Below are 20,652 nucleotides of genomic sequence, written 5' to 3'. Positions count from 1 at the left end.
TGAAAATTGTCAAAGCCAGCGTTTTAAGCGGCAGGCTGGTGTGTGACAGGGTGCAACATGGATGCTGTCCTCCTGTGTGCTCTGTCAGTTTGATGCTGATGAATTGAAACGATCTGAAGATGATTATGAGCCTCGGTTAAGATCTGAGGGCAAATCTCGCTCTTCCACTGCATTCAGCAGGACGGCTAACTGCCATAAGCGAAGCAAGCGCAGTCTGAATTGAATCCCTTCTCTCTGCATCCGCTAATCCTCTTTTGCACTTGATCAATCATGAGCCTGGCCAAACCCAATCACAGAACACACTGCAAAGAAACTGAAAAGAGAGAGGAGAAATGCGTCTGTCCAACCAAAATCCCCCTTGAGGATGTTTCAGTCACAACCAGTTTGCACCGGTTTTAATAGGCCGTGTTGAACAGATGTTTCCGAAGGATATGAAGATGTTTTCATTTCATTTATCAGGTTAATAAAATGTAATCTAATAAGAACAGCAGCACATTTAGATGTAATGTTTACTCACACTAGCAGGAGTTACAGGATCAAAAGCAGTTGTGTTATTTAAAAAAAAAAGGTTAGTATAAATTTACCCAACATGCAGCCTAAATATGAAATGTGAAGGACAAAGATAAAAAGACAAGAAGCAATGACTGAGAGAGAAAAAATGGGGAAGCAACTGGTGCATTGAGTCATACTGGAAGAATAGTTTTTAGGAGTTGAATGTACATCAGTCACAATTAAGTGTATTACACAAACCTGCAATATTTGAAATAAGGCTCAAACACTTCAGGGTGCTATCTTTAAAAAACGTTCTAATATAAACCCTGTGGATACTTTGGTTACAGATAATTACTGTAAAATTTACAATACTACTGTCAATTTTGTTTTTAAGTTTTACAGCACAATTGCAATTATTAATTTACCATGCACTTGTAAATTTTACAGTATCACTAGTGATTTTTACAGTATAACTGGCAAAATTTACAAGCGCTCAAAATTTGACAGTATACAAATTTAGCAATTTAGCAATTTTTACAGTGTACTAATATACTAATACAACTATAAGTTACTAATATACATTATTTATGGGTAATTAAGATGGTGTACCTTAAAACAATTTTAAAAAACATCCACCATCTACTCAGACATGAGAAAAGCTGAATAAACTCTGTTAGATCACTCTTCACACCAGATAAATAAGATCTAGCTCCGGGGGCCAGATCCTGGCAGAAAATGTCTGTTTCTCTGGGTATCCAGACAACAAGCCAGCGGAGCCACCCAATACCCAAACCTGTTAACCCATATTGAACTGAATTAACAGTCCTATCAATATAGGAGTTGACTGAGAAAGATAGAGAGGAGCAGAAGCAGGAGACGAAGTAATGACGATAAAGAGCAGATTTTATTAAATAATCTTAGTTGCGTATGATTCAATGCTCAGACTTTTTGTGTTATTACACCACAAACAACAGCAATGGAAAATTACTACTTCACAATATTGTCCAGAGACAATAAAGACTTTGAAAAGGAGACATTCTCTTATCTCTTACTCATGAAAACAAGCGTCGCTTGAATCCACACAATCATAAGATTGTAACAATATGGAAAAATGACATAATAATGAAACAGTAACTATAGGAAAAAAGTAATAATAAAATATGAAAACATAATAAAATGACAAATAATAATCAATAATAATAATCAAATCATTAACTAATGATCAATGATATAATGATAATATTATAAATGACTTATGATGTGATTAAATAAAATAACTGAATGAAGAATAAATGAATATAAACACAAAGGAATTGTTGCTTTCTTGAAACAACATATACATAAGTTTGCCACAAGGATTCTCAGATCCATAGTTAGATTCTTCAACTCTCGCTGGTCACCTTGAAATCAATTTTATGAAAACTGGTCTAAAAAACATAAAGTGTACGTAAAAGTGTAAAGTGATTCAAAGATACCATCAGTGTTTGTTTTGATTTCTTCAACACAAACATCACAGTATCTAATCATATTTAGCTCTTCATCAGCACATTTTACAAGAACATCACACAACCTACAGAAAGATAGAAATCCTTTTAGTCGATGGAATGTTTCTTGAAGCTTGTCTGAGTAAACCGTAACAGTGAAGACAAGCAATAATGGCAGAAACTACTACTCTAAACAACTTTCTCATTTTCTGAATTCAGTGTGACAGCTTGGGAATTATGAAATATATAATGCACATGTTTGCTCTTCATTATCTGGCATTACTGCTAGAAAAGTTTCATGTCTTTGCCTAAAAGTGAAAAGGCGAGAGAAAAATATGAAAATCTCTTGAATGCACACTGTCATCATTATAATGCTTTCCAAACGTATAACTTTCCAGGAGAACCTGAATGCAGCACATTACTGAGCAAGACACACCTGAGAACAACAACTAGGCAAGATGAGAAAAGAAAAGCAGGATTTTAATACGCAGCACCATTCCATTAGACAGTTTCTCCCCCAGTTTAACGGCCAAATTCTTAATCTTCAGCCGAACTCCTACAGTGTTATCAGTTTGCAGTGGAAGACTATGGAGGAAGGCAGTCTACATGCCTCTATTTTCAATTTCCATCCATCAGAAAATATGCTAGAAAGGGCACGAGGCAGCACAGCAGGAAACACCAGCACGTTTTGCATTTTTGTCTCCATCTGTATGCAAATGCTTCCATTATTGCTTGATTTGTAAGAGCAAGGGCAGTAACACATTTCATCAAATGCAACATTTCCCCACCTACTGATGCTGTGCTCTGAATATGTACAAGGGGCAGAAAAACACAGCGGAGAGCAACAGAATCAGTGTTCGGCAAAACAATAACACTAATTCACAATCAACTAGAACCGGTCGCATTTCAAGTAACATATAGTGGTATAAAGACACCAAATGAGAGACTAATGAGAAGTGCTGGCCGGCATATTTTACTACTCCAAATGAAAAAAAAAAGTCTTATAATTCAAATTTTACAAACCTGAAAAAAAAAAAAAATCAAATATCATTCTATTATCCAAGCACACACTATGTTTCTCTGCTATGTCCAGTCCGAACGACACTTGCTATTACTCATTTTGATCAATCAGTCAAAAAGATTCATAAAGCATTCATGAGTAAATGGTTTAAATCAGATAAGAAAACATTCAACCACAACTGCTTCTGATGCATTACGAAATTCAAAGCTGACTATCATCAATCTAACAATCACTTTTGAGACAAAATGGGAGAAGTTAATTGTTTTATGTTCAGTCCACTTAATATTGTAAAAATGATTAAAGAGCACCTATGATGCCATCTTGGGAGCTGTTTGGACAGGACTCTGAGTAGGTATAGTGTGTTTACAGTCATGTTGGGGTGATTTAAAGACAATAAGTCTCTTTTTTTAAATTTCCTGATGTTAAAATAGGATCCAAATCCCTCCCATTTAGATCCCCGTTAAATCAGGTTTATTTTGTACATTAACAAAATGGATATCCATACAGCAGTGGATATTAACGTGTATCCTGTCACATTTGTCGTGCAAAAACAGTGCGAAGTTCAATGCGCACGCTGTAAGTGTGTGTCCGCTGTGTATGTGTGCGTGAACTTTGTAATGTCATTGTGTGTGACTCGTCGTTGCAACTCCACAACAAATACATCAAATAATCATTGGTAAAGTTCTTACTGTAGCATTTCTCACAAATGTTACATGAGATCTGCTTCTTTCATGTCTGTCACTGTGCTGTTTATCTGACACAGCCGAGGCGGAGATTGAGGCAGAGTCTGACAGGCACGGGGGAACGGTGGGCGGGGAGAACTAGCATTAAAAACACAGGCAACAAAAACAGCTACATTGTGTTTAGAGCAGAGAATCCCAATATTCTGAAAGGTATAATTAATAATCTGATGGGTGTTTTGAGCTGAAACTTTACAGACACATTCTAGAGACACAAAAGACTTATAAAGCTTGAAAATAGGGTAAAATAGGTGCCCTTTAAGTTAACTTAATAAATTTGTGTTGGGACAACATGAAGGACTTGTGTGGAAGCTAGCATTTTTACACAGTGTGTAATATTTCAGTTATGCTAAATTCGCTCTTAGATTGACGTGAAATTAAATAAATAGCAAGACGTTAAACAGATTTTTTTATTAAATATGTAAATATCTTAAAAATTCTTAATTTAACATTTTCCTTGAGATGACTTGAGATCACAATCACCTCCAATATTATTCCTTGCAGCACAAAACCTCACTGACACATATTGTCAAGTATAAAGTCAGCATAAAATTCATTTTTATTCCCTTTTCAGTGAACCAAAAATAAAATTTCTTCTCGAGTAAAATATATTGATTAAACAATGTTTTGATATTTGAAATGAAAAATGACTTTTATGCGTGTGTGGTGTAGGCATTTACTTAAAATTATTTTTAAAATTATTTTTATTCTGATTATTAAAAGCTAAAGATCAAATTTGTGACATTCTGTTTATCGTATTTGAAACACCATTGGTAAATTTGAGGCTAAATTAACTCTAATAACACATTGTCATGACATCCATGATGCATATTATTGCATTACTGTATAGTAATATGCTGTGACACAGTATAAAATTACACCCCTAATAAACAGCATAAACACCCCTAATAATAAATCATAAAAACCAGTTTATTTAACTTGTCATAGTCTTAATCTAATTTAAAAAACCTAAATTTACAAAACTCTTTTCCAAACTAAACACATCAAAACCATTTTAAAAACATCAACATAATTCATATAATCTAAATGCTTCAAATTTCCTTTGACTAAAATAAGCTTTAGGCAAAATTGTTTCTTAATTGAAATTCATGCCCTGTTTCTTTCTTTAAAAAAGCAAGTCTCTGATCCCCTTCCCCCTCCTATCCAAACAAGACTGATTTTTCTTTGCTCAGAAATCACGGATCGAGCCTCTAAGATTAAGTCATTTGACACCGCCACTGATAGACAGCAGAACAGAAGACTCTGATCGGGCTTAACAAAGAGCCTCCTCAGTCAGACTCCACCCTACCCTGCCTCACATAAACCACCACAAACCTCCATCACCCTCCAACAATACTGTCCTTCAAAAAGCCACAGTGCTAAAAGAATGCATTGTTCCTGCACACATCCTCATGCAATATTACTGCAGGTAAAGACGATGAATGCATGATGAGGAGTGAGGTGTTTGGGCAGACATACTGCTCTGTGATCCTTCCTTCTACTCATCACATCTTCAAAGACATTTCCCATGATGCTGCAAACCACATCTATCGCCAGCGCAGGTCCACTGAGCAAAGATTAGCATGTGCTTGCCCTTCCCCCACACCTCTCTCAGCGCATCCATGCACCTTATTATATATGGCACAAGGCCAGGCATGTCATGTTTAAATGGAAAGCCATTCAACACTTTGGTCACAAATACTGAAAGCCATTAAATACAGGCAACAGATGCGTCTTCCACAAATACACATAATAGGGGGGTAAATTAGAAATGCTTTTTATGTTCCAGTAAAATCTATTAAAAAAGGATAAATGAAAACTGCAAATTTGGTTAAACTGAAGAGAGAATTTTATAAATTTAACAAAGTGGATTGAAAATGTGGCCATCCTTTAAATAAAGCCTTCAATTTTTTTTCCTTTTTAACGTTTCATAACTCTTACAGAGAAAGGTCACTTTGAAAATGGTGGTTTTCTGCTGTTATCCCAACCCATGCTCATTCTGAAAACATACCCCTATATACCATACCTGCCAACACTCCCATTTTTCCCAGGAGTCTCCCGTATTTCACCCCCATCCTCCGCCACCCTCCCGTTTTGTTATTTCTCCTGGAAAACTCCCGTAATTTCACCCAGACAACCCAGCACCCCCTTTCTCCTCAGCTTTTTGGTACAGTCTGTAACAACCCCAAGTTGCCGACTTTAGTATAGTATCCAATCACAGCAGGCAGTACAGTTACTGGTTTTCAGCTGTGTTATTCAGACACCTTATCCCTGAGACCAAGCAGCGACACCCCAAAACCTGTTTTTGTTTTATCTGTTTTCTGGAACTGTTCTTTACTGGACTCAAACCCCGTTGTCGCGGTCAACTCCTCTCTGCATCTCAAGTCTGCCGACGTATTTGTCAAGCTACTGGACAATCTGGTAAATGGTAACAGCAGAAAAACCATCCATACGGAGGTAAACGGTTAGCTGGTAAGCAAGAAAAGAAACAGCATCATGTCACTCCGTAGCGTTCGTTTGCAGCCATATGTAGCTCTGGCTACATAATTTGCGATCTCCAGAAATGTATATAGGGCTACGCTTTCAGAATGAACCTATGTTGTGTTAATCATTATCTTGTAAAAATGTAACATTGAACATTTTATCATATTAATACAGCACATTATGTAAGTGCTCAGTATAAACGAGTACACCCCATTTGAAGTTAAGGATTGTGAATCTTAATTGGAAATTATCAATAAATATTACACTTACACACTCAACAGCATAGTATATGTATGTAGCGTCACCCCAAGTGGAACACTAATGTTTTTTACTAAGCATAAATTCAAAACTTTTCCCTGATGACGTTTGGCGGTTGCCAAATTAGCAAAATAAATGACCAAACTACCAAATAATACCTGCCATGAGTATTACCGCATTCACCATCGGGAGGTGGTGTAATCACTCTCGTAGGAGAATTTTGCTTTCAAAATCCAAAATAAATAAAACAATCCAACATCAATAAACCAGATTTGCACAAAAAGTCAAAGTACAGGATTCCATAAAGTATTAGTTTTAAAGTATGATGGATGTTTTTCTGCAAAATCTGTCAGAGTGTATTAATTTATGCTGGGCAGTGGGCACTGTACAGTATGAATTGTGTTTAAGAGTGAATGAAGCCTTCTTTAAAAAGCATTAAAAATCCAAATTATTCTAATCTTTTTTACATGTAAATTAAGTGCAACTTCATGACCTTTAAATCTAAAATAAAAAATAGAAGACCACTTCATTTCTAAGAATGCCATTAACTGATGAATTTCTCTCGAGTCAGTTAGTTCCACTTGCTGTCGTTGACATTCACAACCTTTGCCTACCATGACATTTCATGATGCTAAAAATCCATTCCTTCAAACTCAGCGCAGGAAAGCTCTCTAATAAAACTGCTAGGCTTGAATAAGAAGCTCAAAACAAGAAAGACATCCATCTGTTATGATTGCTGTTTGTGCAGAGAGCATTCTCATCTTAAGAAACACTTACCGATTGTTGCAGGGTGAAGAGTCTCTCTCAGGCACAAAACTAGAAGAGAAAAACAAAGAGAAACAATTGAGAACATCACGACTGCACACAGAGAACACTCAAATCTGCCCTTCCTTGCTAAAGAATGATAAGCATTTTGCTGATTAATTAATATAGTGTTTAATGTGAGACACTCAAATTTACATTGACATTTAGGCATTGTCCAAAGCGATTAATAAGGAGGCATTCAGCAAGTCAACAAGAAGAGGCAGCACACACAAGAATTGCTAATTATACCAACCCAGGCTCATTCTAAAAACGTAGTCTCGTGAACGTTTCTGGAGACCGTGAAATACGTCCCGGGAGGTACATATGGCTGCAGTTTTTGTTTTCACGATTCCGCGAGAGACCGCTGTGTGCGCTTTTTCGTATCTTAGATGTGTCTCGCGAGTGCCATTCGCACCAGCGCTGTTCTCGCGTAAACCAACCAGAGGCCGCTGTCAGACAACTGTCCGTCTGACTGACTGAATGATTGACTGGGTGACCAGCCAATCTACTGATTATACAAAGGAATTATACAAAGGAACTGTTTAAGCATTGTCATGACGCTCACTTCATGAATGCACTTTTTATTTTTAGTTGTTGTTGTAGGAATGCAAATTATCATATGCATTTGTTTATTTCGCAAAACATGTCTTTTTCACAAAGAACGTTGATACAGATTCCAGAGACAGATACTGATAAGTTCAGGAGATGGTTAATATGTGTGTGGACTTTGGATGTGATGTGGTCACATGTTGATCGGGCAGTTTAAATGTCTCAGTATTTGGGCTTTGGTCACATGGTCAATAAAGATATAAAATAGGTGGCTCTGCTCCTCTCCTGCCCAGGAGTATATCTTCTCTGACTCTGACTGCTATCAGGCTCTCTTTGGGGCCTACTCTCTGTTTGTCTCTCACTGAGGTAACTTTATTTTACATTTAAACTGGGTACAATTAATATCATGTTTTTACCATTTCATGTTTTATCATTTTATACAGTGTTTTTGTAACTAATTGTTGTAACCATAGTAAGTTGTCATTAAATCATTTCATTTTCAAGTATTTGTGAATTACTTTTGATTTAACATCAACACTTAATTGCTCCATATGGCAAATTACAATACAATCACATAATAGCAACGCTCTTCCACATTTTTTTGCTTTTAATGCTGCTCTTATTTCTATTTTTTGGTATAAGATTGCAGTGTAAATGTGTAAAACTGGGGCAAGTGTCGGTTAAAATGACGAACACATGAAAAAGTGTGTTTTCTGCAGGTGGTTTGTGAAGCCCACTCACAATATGGAAGCCTAATACAATAGGTTAACATTTTTAATGTCAAAAAACACTTTACTTTTCTCATAAAAGGCACTGCTTCCCTTCTCTCAGTGTTTAAACTTCCCGGCAAACAATTTTGTGTTTAATAGACGTCTAATAGACATCTAAACATAGACAGCTTGGCTAAAACAAGGCTAAACTTAGGCTGTCAGTGAAAATCTAATAGACATCTAAGAAAAGCCCAAAACTAGACTAGTCGTCAAATAGACTTTATATGTGTAGTCATTCATTTCTGTTTATACGATGACTAGTCTAGTTTTGGCCTATTCTTAGACATCTGTTAGATATGACAGCCCAAATTTATCCTTGTTTTGGCCAAGACTATGTTTAGACATCTATTAGACATCTATTAGACATCTTTTAAAACAAATCATTCTTTCTGGGTTGATAGAAAATGTGAAAAAAAGCATAGAGGGGTACCTTAAACAACAATCACACACATCTGAAAGTACAGCCACTATTTGAGCTGCGCATCTGATTGACACATGTCTGTGACAACTAGCATTTAAAGAAAAACAGAAGGCTAGTTCCCACCGACATGCCTTACTCTTTTTTTCTCAGTTTGGAGCGGAGAGTTGATTTGCGTGCCATGATTACTGAGCACCAGCTCACAAAGAGGCTGATTCAATCAGCAGTGCCTCTGCTCTGGCACGCTCTGCGGAGGAGGAATAGGGGCGTCCCGTTCGATACAAGTGATGCAGAGCACACTCTCCATCTCTGCTCTCCTCCTGACAGTGTCACTTGTTGTCCTGTGGGGGTGCTTCTACACACAAGCAGATGTTTTCCATTAGATAAGACCGATAATGACACCGCACATGTCCCCCACAGACTTGGGTGACTTTGGCAGTAATTTGTACAGCTAATTGTGAAAGTGTCCTATAAATTTGTCTATTTCCTAAGGGATATGCGTCTTCTAGACGGACCGAGACAAACAACAATCAGATCTGATGTGAAGTGACAAAGTCACACCCTATTTTCTGCACCTGCCCCAAACACAATGGGGAGAAAATTCTCATTAGCTGTAATCGACTGAGAAAGACAAGAACATCTTTGTTTGAGAGCCCTCAGTGAAATAGAGGCTTCAAGACGTATGACTAATGATTAATATGGCATCAGATGTTTAGGGAAAATGGAAATGTGAATGACAAGGAGTTGTTTACACAGTTGCACATCTTTTTTGATATCTTGCTGTCAGATGCCGCTCTTTCAAACGCAGTTCAACACCTATTCAGCAAATCCACTGTGATAAGCAGAGTAAGAGGATTCAGCTCGGACAGATGGAAAGAGGAAAGGCTGAGAGAGGAAGAGAGGAAATATGTACACACTTGTTCTGTTTTGAAGAAATACTTCATCTGAAAATGAAAGAACATCACTTAATAGCCCTCATGTTTTTCAAAACATGTTGTTCCTCCTGGGAACACAAAAAGAAAACAAAAGAAAGAAATACAGCAATTGTGTTTTAATATTTTATTGTATTATATACACAAAATAAAGTGATTCATTGGATTTACAAAAATGTTTTAAGGTAAGTGGTTACAAACAATTTTTATGGGCTGAATTTAAACAAACAATTTAAGTTGAACGTTACTAAATTTGATTTGTTTGTTTAAATTCCTCCCATATAAATTGTCTGCAACCACTTACCTTAAAAAAAATAAAATCCAATGAATATTTTTTTAATTATTATATTATATTATGTTATATTATATTATATTATATGTATATTTATAATATAATAAATTTATTAATAGTAAATCCAATAAATAATATTTTTCAGTGTAGCATATGTAGAGTTAAGATGCAAAAGCCTCTAAGTGCCATCTGAAATTTTCTGCTAAAATTAGTACTCCTGTAATTTCACTTTTATGGTGATGAATATGTTCTTTTCATTGGCTTTAAAGTAAAATAACTGAACATAAACAGAAAGCTGAGAAAAAATTCACTTTCAAATGGCATTAGGGGCTTTTGCATTGGAACTCTTCATAACATAATGTTTTGCATGTATTTTAATGTAAAACCAAATATTCATTCATTCATTCATTTTCTGCTCAGTCCTTTTATTATTGTGGGGTCGCCACAGCGGAATGAATCGCCAACTTATCCAGCATATGTTTTACGCAGAGGATGCCCTTCCAGCTACAACCCACCACTGGGAAACACCCTTACACTCCCATTCACATTTAGCTTGCCCAATTCACCTATGGCACGTCTTTGGACTTGTGGGGGAAACCGGAGCACAGCCAAATATATATTTATAAAATAAAATTCAGCCTCATTACTTCAGACATAAGCTTCCATAAATCTTTTCGATAGGCTGACTTGGTACTCAATATAGTGTGATGTGAAGCATTGAGCATTCAAAAATGTATAGCAACATTTTTGATCATTTAAATGCATGCTTGCTGAATAACAAAGGCTGCTGTAAATAAAAAAAAATACTAAATAATATTATGTTGTACAGAGTTAGATGGATATAAATTTTTTGAATGAACTAACCCTTTAACACTTGCAGACACTTATGCATAGACTTTCGTCACTATCTTTTTCTGTCTCTCCCTCACAAAGCCATTTTGATAAAAGCTGCCATCTGGAGCGGAAGCAGGGTCTAATTTTCCAGCCAAATCCTGTCAAATGGCAGTGCCCGTGCTGCATGCCGACAGAGCAGTGTGGCTCAAATCCCCTCTTCACCCCTGCAGACCTGCTGCTCCCTCGCCCTTCTCCTCCATTATGAGCCCAGAAGGACAGAATGAAGGCACTGGTGTCAGCATAATGACTCCATTGGGGAGAAAGACCACCGGGAGGAGGAAAGGACGAGGAGGTGGACAGGAGAGGTGAGCTGAGAGATCTCTCGCCATCCGTCCATCACTGGCGTCTGATTACAGGGGGGAGAAATGGTTGCTTGTCAGAACACCATGACATGCCTGGCTCTGTCCAAAAAGCTTTAATAGCCCAGCTGTACTGCTACTGTAAATAGCGAAGGCTGGCAGCAATCAAATGTCTTTCGTTGCTACTCCATTGCTGCCAGTGGCTGTTTTGACGTTAAAGGGTTCGTTCAACTAAACATGTCACTTTTGTTATAATTTACAGTAATCGCCCTGGTGTTGTTCCAATCTATGATGGCTTTAATGGAACACAAAAGGTGAATTTATAAAGAGCTTTCTGACTGCATAATGATTATGAATGAGGCCTGGGGTCATCGGGATTCAAAGAGGACTATTAAAATGTTGTCCACATGACTTCTGTACTTTATTCTAAGTCTCCTGGAATCATTTAAGAGCTTTGAGTGGCATACAGATGAACTGTTTTTCAATGTTAAATGCCCTGCTTCAGTGAATGGCTATACACTACAAAAACATGTTTCCTGTTTGTTCAAACTACTTATTTAAAATGAGCTGAAACAACACAATTCTTAAGGTTTTTTTATGGACAACTTGATTGTTTCATGTTCAATCTACTTAAATTTGTAAAAACTAATAAGCTAAATAATTCCTTCATGTTGTCCCAACACAAATCGATTTTGTGGAACCCAACATTCAGTGTATCAATAAATTATTGAATCAGTGACTTGATATTTGGATCAGAGTTTGATTCATTAAAGATTCAGCTAAACATAAAGGATTTAATGCAGTGAAAAAACATGATTAGTCAATTTACTTTAAAAAAGTGAGTAAACCCATTGCCTTAAAAGCAACATGTTGACTTTAACAAAGTGAGTAAATCCTTCGTAACTTGGAATGGTTAAGTTGACTTAATTGTTATAACAATACACATAATTAATTTACATAATAATTTATAGGCAATGGGTTTACTCACTTTAATGAAATTACAAAGTCACTTTAAAAGCATAGGTGTGATGTAGTGAACCCAGAGTGGGTCCACTACAGAGGCCTGATACTTGCCAACACTCCCGTTTTTCCCGGGACTCTCCCGCATTTTAGACCCATCTCCCGCCACCCTCCCATTTTGTTATTTCTCCCCGGAAACTCACGTAATGCAACCCTACCCCCAGTCTGTACAGTCTGTAACACCCCTGTGCCGCCAACTTTGGTATAGTATCCAAAATTCGCTCAATAATATTGTTACTAACACCACAGTTCAGTTACTAACCCAGTTCTCAACAGTGATATTCAGGCACCTCACCCCTGAACACCACCACCCCCCGGTCTTCTGGATTTTCAGAGACAAATATTGGCAGGAATGGGCCTGACACCACAAATAAACCCAAAAAAACAAACAACAAAAACAATCCTTTGGCCAAAACCAGAGGTGTAAAAAAGGTGGCTTATTTATAAGGATGTGAGAAATATAGACCAGTGCAACAATATATATACAGTGTCCAAAAATGTATGTAAAAAAAAAATATATATACATATAAATATATATATATATATATATATATATATATATATATATATATATATATATATATATATATATATATATATATATATATTAAGTAAAGCAAACTAATCACTTTTTACAGTGTGGTTGCAGAAGACTTAGAACAATGATTATTTAAGTTTTCTGGGCTATGTTTATTATATTTTGGATGTTTTTGACAGAAGGAATCTTTTGAAATATTAAAGCAACCATTATCTGTTGTAATATAGTTGAAAATTCATTCATTCATTTTCTTTTCGGCTTAGTCCCTTTATTAATCATTACCAAAAAGCGGTCACAAAAGCGGACTGAATCACCAACTTATCCAGCATATGTTTTACGCAGTGGATGCCCTTCCAGCCGCAACCCAACACTGGGAAACACCCATACACTCTTGCATTCACACACATACACTACGGCCAATTTAGTTTCTTCAGTTCACCTGTACTGCATGTCTTTGGACTGTGGGGAAACAGGATCACCCGGAGGAAACCCCAGGGCAACAGGGAGAACATGCAAACTTCATACAGAAACGTCAACTAACCCAGCTAGGGCTCGAACCAGCAACCTTCTTGCTGTGAGGTGATCATGACCCACTACGCCACTGTGATGAAAATGTTAAAGCGTAATTTTCATCATCATATTTGTCTTCAGTGTCAAATGATCTTTCAGGAATCATTGTAATATTCTGATATGATTCTCGAGAAACAATTCTCTTTATTAGTTGTGAAGTTAATTGTCCTGGTTTTTTTTACAATAATATGACATATTTCAGGATTTATTTTATGAAATCTTCAATGAGAGATTTACTTGACTGGTTAACGGTCTCATTAATAAACATTTAAAATGACAAATCAGAAGACATTCTGATTCGGAATGACCAAATTAACCTGAACATATTACACAACCCCTTTGTTAAAAAACAACTCAAGTAGAAACGGATCCTTAAGGAAAACAATTGCATGTCAAGACATTTGCCAGTGCAGTTCTATGGCATTTGAACAGATCAAAATCTGTCATATCTCTGAAGCTAATTGAACTTTAACAACCAGCACCGAAGATCACTGTTCATCAAGTCAGTGCTGCAGATGGAGGTAAACACACAGTCTATTTATGTCTTCAAAAGAGTGCAGCGCTTCAACTGAAGAGTGACTACTGTCTGAGTCTGACTCTCCTGGGAAGACATAGCTTTTCAAGGAGAAGAGGAAAAACAAGCTGTGCTCCTTGGCATGAAATCAGACAATAGACACACTTTTATCGAACTATTCTATAGCAGGTTTATGTTATACTGCATGTGCAGCCTTCAGAAACGAACAGTGTCTAAAAGTCTCAAAGAGGCTGCTGCAGTAGAGTTGTAGCATGAATTCATGTTCAAGCACAGTTTTATTACAAGTTCTTTGTCATCTGCACATCAAACTCAAGTGTCATATTTTGCCTTGTGGAAAACATGTTTTCTTAGTGACAAACACTACAGATCTTTGTTCTTCTTGTTCGCCTACCTGTTTATTTCAAAACCTGCTGTTACAGTTTCCTTTAAAAAAGATTCTTGCTAGGTAATATAGAGGTCTTTTAATATTGTACCTTAAATGGATAGTTCACTCAAAATAAAAAAACAAAACGTCATCATCTACTCACACTTGACTTGTTGAAAACAGAAGATTTTTTGAAGAATGATGGAAACATGTAATCATTGACTTCAATAGCATATGTTTTTCCTATTTTGTTTAATATATGTTCATTTTCATAATAATAATAATAATAATAATAACAGGGGTGACACGGTGGCTCAGTGATTAGCACTGTCGCCTCACAGCAAGAAGGTCGCTGGTTCAAGTCCCGGCTGTGTCAGTTGGCATTTCTGTGTGGAGTTTGCATGTTCTCCTTGTGTTCATGTGGGTTTCCTCCGGGTGCTCTGGTCTCCCCCACAGTCTAAAGACATGCACTATAGGTGAATTGAATAAACTAAATTGGCCGTAGTGTATGAGTGTGTGTGTGTGTGTGTGAGTGTGTGTGTGTGTGCGTGTGTGTGTGTGTGTGTGTGTGTGTGTGCGTGTGCGCGTGCGCGTGCGCGTGTGTGTGCGTGTGCGTGGGTGTGTGTGTGTGTGTGTGTGTGTGTGTGTGTGTGTGTGTGTGTGTGTGAGAATGAGTATGAATATGAATAAAGGGACTAAGCCGAAGCGAAGGAAAATGAATGAATAATGATAATAATAATAATAATAATAATAATAATAATAATAATAATAATAATAATAATAAAAATAATAATACAGAAATAATAAAGGATTTGACAAAATAAAAGGAGAGAGGGAAAAAATTATTATACCTGGCCTATTTTCCTTGCCCCTGGCTTAGTCATAAAAGAAGAGCACGATGTAAAAAATATGTTGTTTCAACTTAAAAAAAAAGTGTCCATGCTGTTTTAAAATGTTAAGTTTACTTCACTTAAATAGTGAAGTTGTCTTAACTCAAGTTAAAGTTGACAAGACCTGACAATACAAGTGTATCGGACGTGGTTTAGTTAAGTTTAGTTAACCTCAAAAGATAAGTTGTTGTTTTTAAGAATGATGTTGATAGGACTTTATAATTCAAGTGTAATGGGCATGGTTTAAGTTCAGTAAACCTAAATATTGAAGATGACTCTCTCATTCACACATCAATTTAGTTTATTCAATTCAGTTATATCTTTGGGAGAAACCAGAGCACCCGGAGGAAACCCAAGCGAACTTGCAAACTCCACACAGAAATGCCAACCGGTCCAGTCGGGACTTGAACCAGCGACCTTCTTGCATTGTGGCAACAGTGCTAACCACTGAGCCACCATGGACCATGTTCACTTTATGGACCATGGTTTATTCATTCATTCATTCATTTTCTTTTCGGCTTAGTCCCTTCATTATTCACCACAGCGGAATGAACCGCCAACTTATCCAGCATATGTTTTACACAGCGGATGCCCTTCCAGCCGCAACCCAACACTGGGAAACACCTACACACTCTTGCATTCACACACATATACTACAGCCAATTTAGCTTACTCAATTCACCTATGTCTTTGGACTGTGGGGGAAATCGGAGCACCCAAAGGAAACCCACGGCAACAAGGGGAGAACATGCAAACTCCACACAGAAATGCCAACTGACCCAGCCGGGGCTCGACTTTCTTGCTGTGAGGTGATCGCGCTACCCGCTACGTCACCATATTTAATGCTAAAAAGTATTTAATACTAAAAAAGTCTGTTGAAATCTAAAAAAGTTTTGAAGTCTGCAAATACAAATTACACCAAAGAAGCATGCAGGTCTCTGTGTAGAACCTCAGACAAACACACCACAACATGACAATGAGAAAATGGTGGTCAGTGCTGCCAGATATACATGAATGTTTCACAACATCCGAACTGATCCCAAACCCACCCAAATTTTGTCAACCCACTTAAGCTTTTTTTACTAACACAATCAAATTCTAAACCTGCAGAAAGACCGTCATAGCCTGATATCCTCCAAAAGTAAACAAATATACATTTAAGTATTATAATAATAAAATAAAGTAATAAATGTTAAAGTGTATATATATAAAATTACATACAAATACGTTTTTAAAGTGTATTTATTTAATTAAAAATGTATTTGTTTTCAATGTGTACTATTTAAAGCTCAGATGTTTGAAAAAAGTTAAGTTACAATATCTTCTTTTGTGTTCAACAGAACACTTTGTGAACAAGTGAAGGGTAATTAAATGGCGGCAGAATTCAAATGTTCGGGTGAACTATCTCTTTGAAGCCAGTTGTAAAGCTCACTGTTTTTAAACTAAAAACTGAAATTAAACGAACAGCGGCATATTAGAAAAAATGAATCAATAATTCAGTGTCATCAATAATCTCTCTAAAGCTGCAGGTGACTTCTGCTGAAATGAGAAGACCTGTTAAACATTATTTGGATTAATATAATTATTATTCAGGAATGGCACGGATAGTTTGCAAACTGCTCTCTGAAACACAGCGTGAGCATTTGCTGCTGTCTATGGTGCTGAAAATTCAGATCTTATGTACAGAACTCAATGGAGTGGAGATTCTACTGTAGCTCTGATTATGGACATATAATGCACTGCACATATTCCGGTTATATTCTGGCGTATTTGTTATAGCAAATAGTAAAATAAAAGCATCTGAAAGAGGCGTTTTGTCCTAAAACATTTTTGTGTACAGAACTCGAGTCTGACACCAAACATGATGGATGTCAGCAAAATGCTAAAAATGCTGATTCAGCTGATTCAAATACATTTTGGCCTTCACTTACCACTATGTTTTTCAAAAAACAAAGGACATTCTTTCTTCTGTGGAACAAAACAGGTAGATATTTAAAAAAAAACAAAAAAACACTGCAATCTAAAGACATGCAATCGCTTTGTGTGAAGAACAAACTCAAATCAACTCAAAGTCAAATCAAGTTAAACGTTCTGAATCCTGAAATTGTTAATTCTTATATGTGAACTTATATCAAGAACAATGACTAAATAAAACAGCTACAGTACATTTGGTGTAGTTCCACATCAGCACAATATATTCTTTCTATGCTGCAGTTTTGCTATCCGTCATTTGAAATGCTTGAGATCTTTAAAAAATGGAATCAGATTGGCTATTATTGTTTTTGTTGTGCAGCTGCTGAAAAAAATCATTCTGAAAATGATTGCAAGAATATTGTTCCTCTGTGCTGTTATCATTATAGTCACGGTGTGAGCTCTGTTTCTTTTTATATAAGGAGTGATTTTATAGCTACATCTTCATCATTATTTTTAGAATTATATTTTCTGTTGTGTCAGAGAATCAGTCATTCAGTAATTTGCATCTCAAGTTTAACAAAAAAGACTTTAGAATGCTCATGAATACAATCGTAAAATTCAATGTCAATGGAAAACATGACTTTGTAATAATAAGTAATAATGCAAAGTAATTAATGATATTTGATCAGAAGAAATTGAATAGTTTTATGGGACATTTCAGAGCTGCGATTCTCAAAAGCATTGTAAGCTAAGTTGATCACTGAGACCATTGATTTACTTAAACTTACAATGATTTGGGGAAATGCAGTCCAAATCTGCTGCAGTTCAATGAAATTTGTAGCTGATTTAAAAAATGGGTACCCGTTTGTATTAAGTGGCCTTAACTACTTAACTAAGTAGTTGCATCAAAAAAATAAATACAATATACCTACTATGTTCATTATGTATTGCAGAACACTTATGGTGCTCTTGAGGTGGGATATGGGTAGGGTTAGGGACAGGTTTACGGGTATGGGTAGATTTGAGGGTGGGTTAAGGTGTAAGAAATGGTCAAAAGTGTTATTATAAAAGTAATGTAATAGTTACATATGTAATTACATGCACGTATTTAGGTAATCATAAGTAGAATGTAAAATACATTGTAATACATTGTAACAAATGATTTATTTCAAGTTAAGTACATAGTAGCTAAGGCTACTTAATATAAAGTGGAACCAAAAATATTATTTAAATAACAGCATGTTTTATGATTTCAGCATTTAATCACTTTAGTAGATAGGACTTGGTGTAACAGGGTCAAAATAGCTGCCCAAAATGACAGTCATTTAGAAAAGAACATAAACCTTACTGATCCATTAGCATAAAATATGCTTTCATATTGTGTCAGAGAAAAAAAAAAGAAAGTTTACATGAACTGAAAGACTGCTGAGACTTTTATTTCAGTATGTTGATTTACTTCTAACTGACATGGAATATTTAAATGTAATACGTCATTCTCTCATAGCAAACTAATGGTAAAAGGGGTATAGTTAAGAATATTGAGGCTGAAGCTGATGTCTGTCAAACTGATGTCAACAGAGAAGGACCGGCACTCCAAACGTAGAAGCAATTTTTATTGAAGATTACTAAAACAACATTTTTTCCAATGGATTAACTTGCACGTAATAATTGTTCACCTAAAGAATATGCGCTAGCAAAATAAACATTGTAAATTTAGATTTCACTCAGCATTAAAAACATTGAAAACTATTTATTTAAACTATTTAATTAAACTTTTTGAAATGATTACTTGCTCATTACCACTGGCGTAGTGAAAAATGCTATGTGAAGATTTTTTTTTAATTCTCCTTTTGTGAAAAAAAAAAGTTTGGGAATGGCACAAGGGGGTGAGTAAATGACTGAACGTTCATTCATTCATTCTTTCACCAACTATGCCTTTGAGGATAAAGCATCTTCAGTGGTTATTAATTTCAGCTTCATAAAATGAATATGATGTCTGCAGTAGTGGTGTCTAATCAGACCTCAGGCTAAAGGGAATGACCTGAATAAAAGATGTTAATCCAGGTCGTTTCCGTTGCTCTTTCATCTTTCTCTAGCTCTCTATCTCATTGTCCCTTTTGTGCAAACTCTCTCTCTGACTTTCTCTCTAAAGCAGACTGACTCTCTCTGCCTCAGTTCCTATGTTATTCAAATGGCCATTTCTCTCTCTTTGTTGTGAAGTATGAGATCTGGCTATAGTCTACCAGCCGTCAGTAATGCACCAGACCTGCTGACATCTCAGCAGCCACAGGCCAGGAGCTTCTACTGGAGGGAAGAAAATCTATTCTCATCGATCTCCTTCCTCACATATAGGCTTCCTTTACAACACACTTTTCATTTTAAAGGCTTGCATAAGCCCCTTTCCCCTGTCATTTACACCCTACCAAGCCCTATATAAGGTTACGGGCTGCACGCTGTTCTGCTGTGCCCTTGTTTGCTTTGTAGTAGAGCTGAGAAATGCTGCAAAAATGTATAGCTTAGTCAGCCAGCAAGACACTGCACATCTTAGATCCGTGTTTCTCAACCACATTCCTGGAGGACCACCAACGCTGCATGTTTTGGATCGCTCCTTTGTCTGTCACACTAATTACAGGTATTTCAGTCTCTGCTAATGAACTGATGATCTGAATCAGGTGTGTTTGGTTAAGGAGACCTGTAAAACGTGCAAAACTGGTGGTCCTCCAGGAACGTGGTTGAGAAACACTGCCTTAAATGCAAAAAAGATCACAAACATGGGTCAAGATCATCTGAGCTGACATAATTAATGCAAGCTTCTTGTCTCAGTATTAATATATTTAGAAAAATAACTTTAAATTATTGAAGATGCAATAAGTGACTGTCTTCTAAAACTATTTTTGTTGGTTCAAAATCTCTTCACATCTTGATAGCAATCATTAAATTAAGTGGTCAAAATGTATTTGCACGTATTGGTGCAGGACCAAGAAAAATCTGTCCAATCAAAACGTCCGTCCCAAACAATATGATCTGCCTGTCAAAATATTTATGTTTTTGCGCAGAAAAGATTCACAGATGTTTTTCAGAAAGAGAATTTAAGTAAGGTATTGTAAATATTAACTGTACTTCAAAGTTTTCTCTTTATTGAATGATACATGAGCAACCCAGGCTCATTCTGATTATGTATCTACATTTCTGGAGAGCACCAAATAGATCCCAGGAGATATGTTTTTTTTTTGCAGTTTTTGTTTTCGCGAATCCACCAGAGGCCGCTGTGTATGCTTTTTCAGATGACAAGTTTCTCTCGTGGGTGCCATTCACGCCAGCTGTTCTCACGTAAACCTACCAGAGGCCACTGTTGACTGACTGACTGACTGACCGATCGACTGA

The 20,652-nt window shown here is 36.4% G+C and overlaps 1 protein-coding gene across 4 annotated transcripts in view; it reads right to left on the bottom strand.

The window, feature by feature from the left end:
* The window catches only part of apba2b (amyloid beta (A4) precursor protein-binding, family A, member 2b), a 140,860-nt gene that overhangs the window by 99,518 nt on the left and 20,690 nt on the right, over positions 1-20,652 (bottom strand). For all 4 annotated transcript variants that reach the window (XM_056461570.1, XM_056461571.1, XM_056461572.1 and 1 more), the window contains exon 2: positions 7,257-7,295. The gene's annotated coding sequence lies outside the window, so the exon portion shown is untranslated. The remainder of the gene's footprint in view (positions 1-7,256; positions 7,296-20,652) is intronic.

This window comes from Danio aesculapii, chromosome 7 (assembly GCF_903798145.1).
Source record: "Danio aesculapii chromosome 7, fDanAes4.1, whole genome shotgun sequence".
Taxonomy (NCBI): Eukaryota; Metazoa; Chordata; class Actinopteri; order Cypriniformes; family Danionidae; genus Danio; species Danio aesculapii.
The sequence above is the reverse complement of the archived record's forward strand: the minus strand, read 5'-3'. Positions and strand labels throughout refer to the sequence as shown.